The sequence below is a fragment of the Zea mays genome, chromosome 9, assembly GCF_902167145.1.
Source record: "Zea mays cultivar B73 chromosome 9, Zm-B73-REFERENCE-NAM-5.0, whole genome shotgun sequence".
Classification (NCBI taxonomy): domain Eukaryota; kingdom Viridiplantae; phylum Streptophyta; class Magnoliopsida; order Poales; family Poaceae; genus Zea; species Zea mays.
In genome coordinates, this window is record NC_050104.1 from 40513898 (window position 1) to 40524757 (window position 10860).

Here is a 10860-nt window from a genome sequence, read left to right on the forward strand (position 1 = left end):
TGCCGCCAGTTTTCCTTGACTAGATAGGTTTGTATCGGATACAAACTGCAGAAAGGGTTGGTTAACTTAAACAAAGTCAGCTTAATGGTTAAGGACTTTGGGGCATAAGGTTGGGAGCCGAGACATAGAGATGTCACCCAACAACAGAAGTCATATATATGATATGATTAGCAAGGAGTTGCTTACCGATCTACCTTGTCTTCTAGCGGTGATGCTAAAGCTCACTAGTAGACTTGTTAGTTGTGGATTCTGAATCACTAAGTATCAATAGAGGGATATTGATTTTAGTGGGAGTAGACTATTAAATGTTTAATATGATTTACTCTGTCATGGATATTTTTGTCTTAGTATTTTGCATTATTTTGTTGTAGATAAATGGCACCTAGCACACCAACATTTACTTTGCGATCGATTCTTGAAAAGGATAAGTTAAATGGAACAAACTATACGGATTGGATCCGTAACCTGAGAATTGTTCTCAGGGCTGAAAAAAGGAAGACGTTCTAGACACCCCACTGCCAGAGGATCCTGGTGAAAATGCAACTGCTGCAGCTAAAACCGCTTACAAGAAAGCAATGGATGCTAATCTTGAAGTGAGTTGCCTAATGCTTGCTTGCATGGAGCCTGAGCTCCAGATGCAGTTTGAGACAAACCATGAGGTGTACGATATGATCGTGGCGCTCAAGGATATGTTCCAGACTCAGGCTAGGACTGAAAGGTTCAATGTGTCCAAAGCCTTTCTGGAATGCAAGCTAGCAGAAGGCGCAGCAGTTGGGCCACACGTAATCAAAATGGTTGGTTACAGTCAGAGGTTGGAGAAGCTAGGCTTCCCAATAAGCCAAGAGTTGGCCACTGACTTCATTTTAGCATCTCTTCCCCCCAGCTATGGAAACTTCATCACGAACTACCATATGCATGGGGCGGAGAGGGGCCTCAATGAACTATGTGGCATGCTGAAAACAGCAGAGGGGGACATAAAGAAAAGCGCTGGCAGCAGCGGCCATGTGATGGCGGTCCAAAACAAACCCAACTTTAAGAAGAAGGGTAAGTCTCAAAAGAAGAAGGGCAAGGCAAAGGATACAGTATCCAAGCCAAATCAAAAGCCCAAGGCTGGACCAGCTGCAGATGCAGAGTGCTTTTATTGCAAAGAACTTGGTCACTGGAAAAGGAATTGCAAGCAGTACTTGGCCTCTATTAAGGATCGCGGCGGTAAGGGTACAGCCGCAGCAGGTACACTTGCTATTCACATTACAGAAATTTTTCTTGCTGATTCTTATATTAATTCTTGGGTATTTGATACCGGATCGGTTGCCCATATTTGCAATTCGATGCAGGGAATGATAAGAAGTAGAAGCGTGAAAAGAGGAGAAGTTGATTTCCGGGTAGGCAATAATGCAAGAGTTGCTACGTTGACCGTCGGGACGATGCAACTCCACCTCCCATCAGGATTTATTTTGGAGTTAAATAATTGTTATCTAGTTCCTAGTATGAGTCGAAACATTATGTCTCCTTCATGTTTGATGAAGGATGGTTATTCATTTGCGAGTGAAAACAATGGTTGTGTGATCTCTAAGAATGGCATGTTTGTGGCTTTTGCATCCATTATGAATGGGTTATTCATTTTAAATCTTGATGATGCACCTATCTGTAATATTAGTGCTAAAAGGCCTCGGCCTAATGATTTAAGTCCTACCTACATGTGGCACTGTCGTTTGGGTCATATAAGTGAGAATCGCATGAAGAAGCTTCATTCTGATGGGCTTTTAACTTCGTTTGATTTTGAATCATACGAGACATGTGAAGCTTGCTTACTTGGTAAGATGACCAAGGCGCCCTTCATGGGTTTACCGGAGAGGACGTTAGATTTATTGGAACTCATACATACTGATGTGTGCGGACCAATGAGTACGACAGCTAGGGGAGGATTCCAATACTTCATAACCTTCACTGATGATTTTAGTAGATATGGGTATGTCTACTTAATGAAACACAAGTCTGAATCCTTAGAAAAGTTCAAAGAGTTTCAGAATGAAGTAGAAAATCAGCGTGGCAAGAAAATTAAAGCACTGCGATCAGATCGTGGTGGTGAATATTTGAGTCATGAGTTTAGCAATCATCTAAAGAGTTGTGGAATTGTTCCACAGCTTACGCCGCCTAGAACACCTCAGAGGAATGGCGTGTCTGAGCGACGTAATCGGACTTTATTGGATATGGTTCGATCAATGATGAGCCAGTCGGACCTACCTTTGTCGTTTTGGGGGTACGCTCTAGAAACAGCAGCTTTCACACTAAATAGGGTACCGTCTAAGTCCGTAGTTAAGACACCATATGAGATGTGGACTGGGAAGACTCCCAGCTTGTCTTTTCTAAAGATTTGGGGTTGTGAGGTTTACGTCAAGCGACTACAGTCGGATAAACTCACTCCAAAATCGGACAAGTGCATGTTCGTGGGATATCCAAAGGAAACTTTAGGATATTACTTTTACCACCGGTCAGAGGGCAAAGTGTTTGTCGCCCGGAACGGTGTGTTCTTAGAGAAAGAGTTTCTCAAAAGAGAGAAAAGTAAACAAAAGGTGTATCTTGAAGAAGTTCAGGATGAGCCAGTGGGACAAGATTCAACAAGTGATGCTAATGTAGCAGAACAAGTTGAGACGTCTATGGCAAGAGAATCACCACCACAACCACGAAGGTCAGCAAGGCTTCGCGAGGCACGAGGAGAAGTGCTATTGTTGGGCAATGGGGAAGTGTTGTTGTTAGACAACGACGAACCTGCAACATATTCAGAAGCGATGATGGACCCAGATTCCGAGAAATGGCATGTCGCCATGAGATCCGAGATAGATTCCATGGGAGAAAATCAAGTTTGGAACTTGGTTGACCCGCCTGATGGTGTTAGACCTATAGAATGCAAATGGATCTATAAGAAGAAGAAAGACATGGATGGAAATGTTCACATCTATAAGGCTCGACTTGTTGCAAAGGGTTTTCGACAAGTTCAAGGAGTTGACTATGACGAGACATTCTCGCCAGTAGCGATGCTTAAATCTATTCGGATCATTCTAGCTATTGCCGCATATTTCGATTATGAGATTTGGCAGATGGATGTCAAAACAGCTTTCCTTAATGGAAACCTAGATGAGGACGTGTATATGATACAGCCCGAGGGTTTTGTCGATCCGATCAATGCTGGAAAGATATGCAAACTTCAGAAATCCATTTATGGGTTGAAGCAAGCATCTCGGAGTTGGAACATTCGTTTTGATGAAGTGATCAAAGGGCTTGGTTTTCATCAGAATGAAGAAGAAGAGTGTGTTTACAAGAAGGAAAGTGGGAGCGCTGTTGTATTTCTGATCTTGTATGTGGATGACATATTATTGATTGGGAATGACATTCCTATGCTGGAGTCCGTCAAGGCTTCACTGAAAAAGAGTTTTTCTATGAAGGACTTAGGGGAAGCAGCATATATTTTGGGCATAAGGATCTATAGAGATAGGTCGAAGAGGCTTATAGGATTAAGTCAAGATACGTACATTGACAAGGTTTTGAAACGGTTCAACATGGAACAGTCCAATAAAGGTTTCATACCTATGTCACATGGTAAACACCTTAGCCAGATGCAATGTCCTGCGACGGCTAATGAGCGGGAGCGCATGAGTAAGGTACCATACGCCTCAGCGATTGGATCAATCATGTATGCCATGATAAGTACACGCCCAGATGTTTCATACGCTATAAGTGCTACGAGTAGGTACCAGGCTGATCCAGGTGAGGATCACTGGACAGCGGTAAAAGGCATTCTTAAGTACTTAAGAAGGACTAAAGATATGTTCCTGGTATATGGGGGTAAGGAGGAGCTCGTTGTAACTGGTTACACCGATGCTAGCTTCCAAACTGACCCAGACGAGTTAAAATCGCAATCAGGTTTTGTGTTCACAATAAATGGTGGTGCTGTTAGTTGGAAGAGTTCCAAACAGGAGACTGTGACTGATTCTACAACAGAAGCCGAGTACATTGCAGCTTCTGAATCTGCGAAGGAAGGTGTTTGGATAAGAAAGTTCCTCATCGAGCTTGGTGTGTTTCCTAATGCATCTAGCCCATTGAACATCTACTGTGACAACAATGGGGCTATTGCGCAAGCTAAGGAGCCAAGGAACCACCAGAAAAACAAACACGTACTGCGGAAGTTTCACCTCATACGGGAATTCATTAGGCGGGGTGAGATAAAGATATGCAAAATACATACGGATTTGAATGTTGCTGATCCTTTGACAAAACCTCTTCCACAACCTAAGCATGAGGCACACATGAGATCTATGGGTATTAGATATCTTCTAGATTAACTCTAGTGCAAGTGGGAGACTGTTAGAAATATGCCCTAGAGATAATCATAGAGATGAGCATATTTCTTTGTATCCATGATATATATATTGCTTAATTGAATATCCATGGAAGGCACCTTGTATTGATTAGCAATTATGTGAATTGTTTTGTGAGATTCTTTACTTATATGGTTATTCTAAATGATGTCCCTAGTCAGAGTCGATGACTAGCACATGTATTAGTTGATGACTACATTTCACAAGTCATGAACATGGAGATGTTAAACTAATAATGTGGGCGCATGTATGACATGAGGCTGGACCGACCCAACGTGAGATATTGCAATATAGTTCTCTTCTTGCAACATGAATAATGTATCCTTAGACCTGAGATTGTCGCATGTTCTCAAGATGTGAATTGACTTACTTAGGGACTATCAAACGCTATCCCGTAACTGGGTAGTTATAAAGGTAGTTTTGGGTTTGTCAGGAAGCATGCTATGAGGCATGGTCAGTCAAGATGGAATTTGTCCCTCTCTTTGTGAGAGAGATATCTCTGGGCCCCTCGAGTGATTGGATCAAGAAATGCATGGTCGTGCTAGGGTTAAGAGTTAACCATTGAAAGGATTCCAATTCACAGTATCGAGAAAGAGAGGTCAGCTTAGAGCCAGACCAAATATCGTGAGACAAAGGGAACAACATGTACGTAATGTCGCAATGGTTCGTCTGATATGATCTTTACATACACATAGGAGTTGACATGTCTTGCTAGAGGCCGCTGTCAATTATTGGGCCAAGTAAAAGTACTCGGGCTATGTCTATTTGTACGTGAACCTATAGGGTAACACACTTAAGGGGAAGGAAGCCTAATTCGGATTAGATCCGAAATTAGACTGGGCTTTAGGGTTAATGATGGGCCTCGGCGTCAGAAGCCCACCATAACGCCTATATAATGAGGGGCGGGGGCGCGGTTAAGGATAACCTAATTCGCCACCTGCGAACTAACAGCCGCCGCCCACCTCTCGCCCTCGCCAAGCCGCCGTCGCGAACCTAGCAGTTCGGTACGCGGCGCTTCCTCCCTGTACATGTGGATACCTCGGAGGTGCTGCATCTGGAGCACTTGGACGAACCGTGCGAGGACGTGAAGGACGCCGGCGACTGCACGGCACTGCTCGACGCGTTCGTCTACATCGAGACGTCTTCCGCTGCTCTGCGCGTCTAGTGGTAATTCCATGACCTATAACCGCAGTAGTTCTTGGTATTATGGGGTTGAAAATTTTGTTTTGCGCTAGTGTAGCCTCCCCGTAATCCTACAAAAACACCTTCCCTTATTTTCATGCTTCGTAAAGAGAAAACCCTTCTTTATCATAGTTGTTGCATAATATTGTTATCGTCAAAAGACTTTGTGCATGTAAGACTATAATTGCCGAATGTGCACTTTGTGCTCTAGCACATTGTCTCATTCGTCACATGTTTTTGAAAGAAGGAACTTTCTTTCTGCACAATCTTGCTGCTGTTGTGACATGATGTATGATGTAATGCTATGCAGAATGATGCGATGATATGATGCAACATGATGTCTATGTCAAAGTCACATACCCACACGAAAACACACCCAGACTTTGCATCCCCGTGGGAACGTCTTTTGAGTCTCTTCACCTTATATTTTGGTGGCACTTAAGCTCTGCATCCCCTTAGGATCGACTTTGGAGCTTCTTCACCTTCTATTTCAGTGGCATTTAAGCTCTACATCCCCTTAGGGATGACTTTGGAGCTTCTTCACCTTCTATTTCGGTGGTATTTTAGCTTTGCATTCCCTTATGAACGACTTTGGAGCTTTGGAACTTACTCTGCACTCCATTAGGAATGACTTTTGTAGCTTCGGAACTTACTCTGTGTTCCCTTAGGAAGGACTTTTGTGACTTCGGATTCTTGTAAAGGGGATGCACCCTAGTCGATGATGTGACCACAATATTATTACATCAAATTGGAATTTAATCCTTCGTGAATTGTTTTTCATACAAGAAAATAAAATGGCAGAAAAAACGAAGATGCGCCAGGGTAGGATATTCTTTAGTAGATGTGCTTGGACTCGGGCACGGTGCTATTAACTGTGCGAGCTTCAGACTCCTCCCGAAAATCTTGCTACTGCTGAGTGTGTTGATGTCCTTCTGGCTGCTGGCTCCGGACCAGAGTTGGTGGTAGCAGTGGTGGTGGTGGCAGCTAAGCCCAGGAAGCTTGAGAATGGCTTGCCGATACGACAAAGGCCGTAGGCTGTTGATTACCTACGTACTCTGGGATGTAGGGAGAATAGCATGAAGCGGCATGTAAAACCTGCTTCGGCTGATACTGCCGTGCTTCAGCTTCGGCAATTTCTTTCTACTTTTGAATCGTGACTTAGCACGTTCTTGTGGTGTGGCCTTTGTCTTCGCCACAGAACAAACAAAACAGTCTCCTGGGCCGATCTCCATATCTTCCTCCGAAGCTTCTGCCCCTCTACCTCTTGGTGCTGATGGCCTGAAGGAACTTTGTTGCACCCCTGATGATTGGGAGCTATGCGGCTGTCTTTGGGTTTGGTTTCCCCTGTCGTCACTTGGGCTGGCATTATGGATTGACCTGACATGCCTAGGGTGGAATCTTCCTTCGAAGCCCCTAGCCATTTCAGAGTATCTGTAAGCTTCTTCCCTTCTTTGCCGAAAATCATTGCCGGCTCTGATGTATTCATTCATTTTCTGGAGAAGCTTCTCCAAAGTTTGCGGTGGCTTCCGCACAAAGTATTGCGCCGTAGGTCCTGGCCGTAGCCCCTTGATCATGGCCTCAATGACGATCTCATTGGCCACTGTACGTGCTTGAGCTCTTAGCCGCAAGAACCTTCGAACATATGCCTGTAAATACTCCTCCTGGTCCTGCGTACACTGAAAAAGAGCATGGGTAGTGACCGGCTTTGTTTGGAAACCATGAAAGCTGGTCACTAACATATCCTTTAACTTCTGCCATGACGTGATTGTCCCTGGCCGAAGAGAAGAGTACCAGGTTTGGGCTACACTTTTGACTGCCATGACGAAGGATTTCGCCATGACTGCAGTATTGCCCCCATATGAAGATATGGTTGCTTCGTAGCTCATCAGGAATTGCTTCGGGTCTGAGTGCCCATCGTACATAGGAAGCTGAGGTGGCTTGTATGACAGCGGCCACGGGGTAGCCTGCAATTCTGCTTCCAAGGGAGAAGTATCATCAAAAGCAAAATTGCCATGATGAAAGTCGCCGTACCATTCATCATCATTGTATGGATTTTCTTGGCAAAGCTCCCTGTGTTGGGGCCTTCTGTCTTGGTCATCCTGAGTGAGGTGACACATTTCTTCAGCGGCTTCATCGATCTTCCTCTAGAGGTCGGCGAGCCAAAGCATCTTTTCTCTCTTCTTTTGCACCTGTTGATGGATAGCTTCTAGATCCTTGATCTCTTGATCCAGTTCCTCCTCCTGAGGTGTTGGGCTGGTAGCCTTCCTCTTCTAGCTTCTAGCTTCGCATAGCGTCTCCTGATTAGTGTCCAGTGGCTGCAGTGCAGCCCCTAGCACTGCTGTCTTCTTCGGTGGCATGACGAAGGTCGATGCTTGTCGAAGGTGGTCGAATGAGTTTACCGGAGGTGGGTGCCAATGTTGGTCCTTGCTCTCGGATGCTATACATCAAGAACAAAGCAACACAATTGTTAATGATAAAAGACGTTCGTCCTTTGAAACATTATCTCCTTTCGGGTACAATGATTCTCAGACGAAGGGCGTGAAGGGCATACCTTCATCATCTCAGTAAACAGATATAAATGAAGGTATACGAAATACGAAAGAATGTAAATAATGATGACACGTATTCAAATTATTCATATCCTCATTTCATAATTGCAAGTGAATATCCATAACATTATTATTACATTGATACCTTCGGCTTGTCATAAGGTGAGGACGTGAGAGTGACGCGAGTGCGATTACAATGCAACGTGAACAGTACGGTGTTACTGTTAATCTATTTATAGGCATAGGATACAATCGGACAAAATTACATTCATATCCCTGGCATTTACTGGTAATCATAGGGCGAGCTATCAAAGGCTAAGTAGTCTTTTCCATTTTAGGTCGGTTTCATCTTCCACCTTCGTCATCATACTAAGCCAAAGTTCCTTCAGCCATAGCTTCAACGCTCGTTCATCCTTCCTTCAGACCGCACCTTCATATCACGCACACCTTCATCTCAAAGCTGAAGCCTCCTGTAACAGTCTATGTTATACTGAAAAACATGTTAGTTACGTTTTTGAGGACCTTCGGAAGAGGAAGGCCCCCAACACCCCCTCCTCCCACGACTACCCCCCACACCAAGGCTGATGAGGCGATGCAGCAAGAGGCCAAGGTCGAGGCAGAGGGCCTCTGTGGCAATGGAAGCTTTATTGTGTTTTCCACGGTGAAGACATCAAGCATTCCATAAAGAACTGTCCGATTACAAAAGAGGCCAAAGAGTGCATGGCTCGACCGACCCCAAACAACAACCCCAGAGCCATAGCTTTAACCTACCAGCCACAATACCCCCTCTACTACCAAAACATGCAACAACACTATCCCCAGCAAAACCAAAATTACAACCAAGAAATATTCCACCACCCAAACCAAGAAAAACTACAACTACAGCCTCCACCACCTCCTCCAAAAAATATCCTCCCAATCCACCAAATTCAGCCACAGTAACCCAAACTAGAAGAAGATTTCCCCCAACCGCCTGTCCAGGGGGTCATCCACATGATCTATGGAAGGTCCAGTCAAGACTTTGACTCAAAATGGCAAAATAGGGATTACTACCGCTAGGTCAATCAACTTGCAGTCACTGGACCCGTGGTCCCACGTCCCCCTAACTTTCGATGCTCGGGACGTAGACCTCCAAAGTGCTCCGCACACCGATGTGATGGTCATCACATGTAGTATAACTAGATGGGAACTCCACAAGGTCCTCGTGGACAATGGCAACCAGACCGACATAATCTTCCAGCACGCATTCGACCAGATGGCACCAATCACAAACTCCTCCAGCCAACAGACAACTCTCTCTACGACTTTGTTGGAAAAGGCACATTTCCCCTCGGTAAAATTGATCTGCCACTATCCCTGGGAACATCACCGAACACAAGAACCGAACAAGTCACATTCGACATAGTAGATATGGTGTACCCCTACAACGCCATTCTCGATAGAGGCTCCCTCAACAAACTCGAAGTCACCATACATAAACTATACCTGTGCATGAAACTCCCATGCCCCCATAATGTAATCATAGTCTACGGAGACCAGCAGACTGCCCACAACATTGAAAGAGACTTCATCCTAGGCTAGAGGAATGTGCATTGCTTGGACAAAGAACCCCAACACCATGCAAGCCCCCGTCCGGAGAAAACAGAAAAGTAGGACTCACTCCATAGCACAGAACGGGCCAAACAAGTCCCCTTAGGCCCAGCGGTACTGAACCACACAGTATTGACTTTACCTAAAGAAATGTTAGGAGAAACTTTTGAGCTATAGTAAAATTTCATTTGGTGTAATATTTTGAGACCACATTAATTGTTATCGATATAATATAGTAATCCTCAATTCTTTTTTTATTTGTTGCGGTTTAGTTCATAAATGAACTAATCGAGCGACAAATATTAAAGAATGGAGGTAGTATTATATATATATCTACTATGTGTACTGAAAAATTATTATACTTATAAAGGGCCTAATTTTTATGTTCGCTTTAGGCCATTGAAATCTTAGTTCCAGCCTTGATGAGCCACCACTGTCACTAATATATGGGTCATGGGTGGTTCGCCGACGACTACCCAATCTCACTAGCAATCGACAAGTAGATAAATGAAGAGATTTTATTAATGGTTCCATAGGTAACAAGAAGTTCATAGTTCCTTTTGCTACTTGAAACATGGAGAAACTGTATATTAGTCTGCAAAAACAATGGTCCTTATCTGTCATTGGGTTCACTAGTCACAACTTTTGTACCCCTTCTCTCTATCTTTGCTTGAAGCAGATGCCGTCTCTGGAACCTCAAAGACGTCCAATGGAAAGCGCAAGCCCCCCAGATCCATCCGAACTACTACTCTGCACAAGAAGGGATGGTTACTTGCGAGGGGAGGCTCGGACCGCTAAACCAGGACTTTGGGTGGCCGGGCGGGGCTACGACCTACATGGGAGGCACTGCCGCGTCGAAGGAGGGCTGAGGCTATCCGCAACCGTTACCCCTAAAATTTTCCCCCTATATCACTTTTCCCCCCTATTTTTCCCCCTATTTTTTCATCTCCCGCAGCGGTTCCCCCTAAATACCCCTCTATACCCCACTACCACTATAAAATATCATTTTCTATACCAACTATCAATTTTTTATCTACTAACAATTACTCGTGGACCCACAGCATAGTATTTAGGGTGATGAACAGTGACACGCTATATCTGGAGAGAGAGAGAAGGGGAGCGACACGTAGGGGGCGCTGTAGAGGGCACCGCTGCGGCCATAG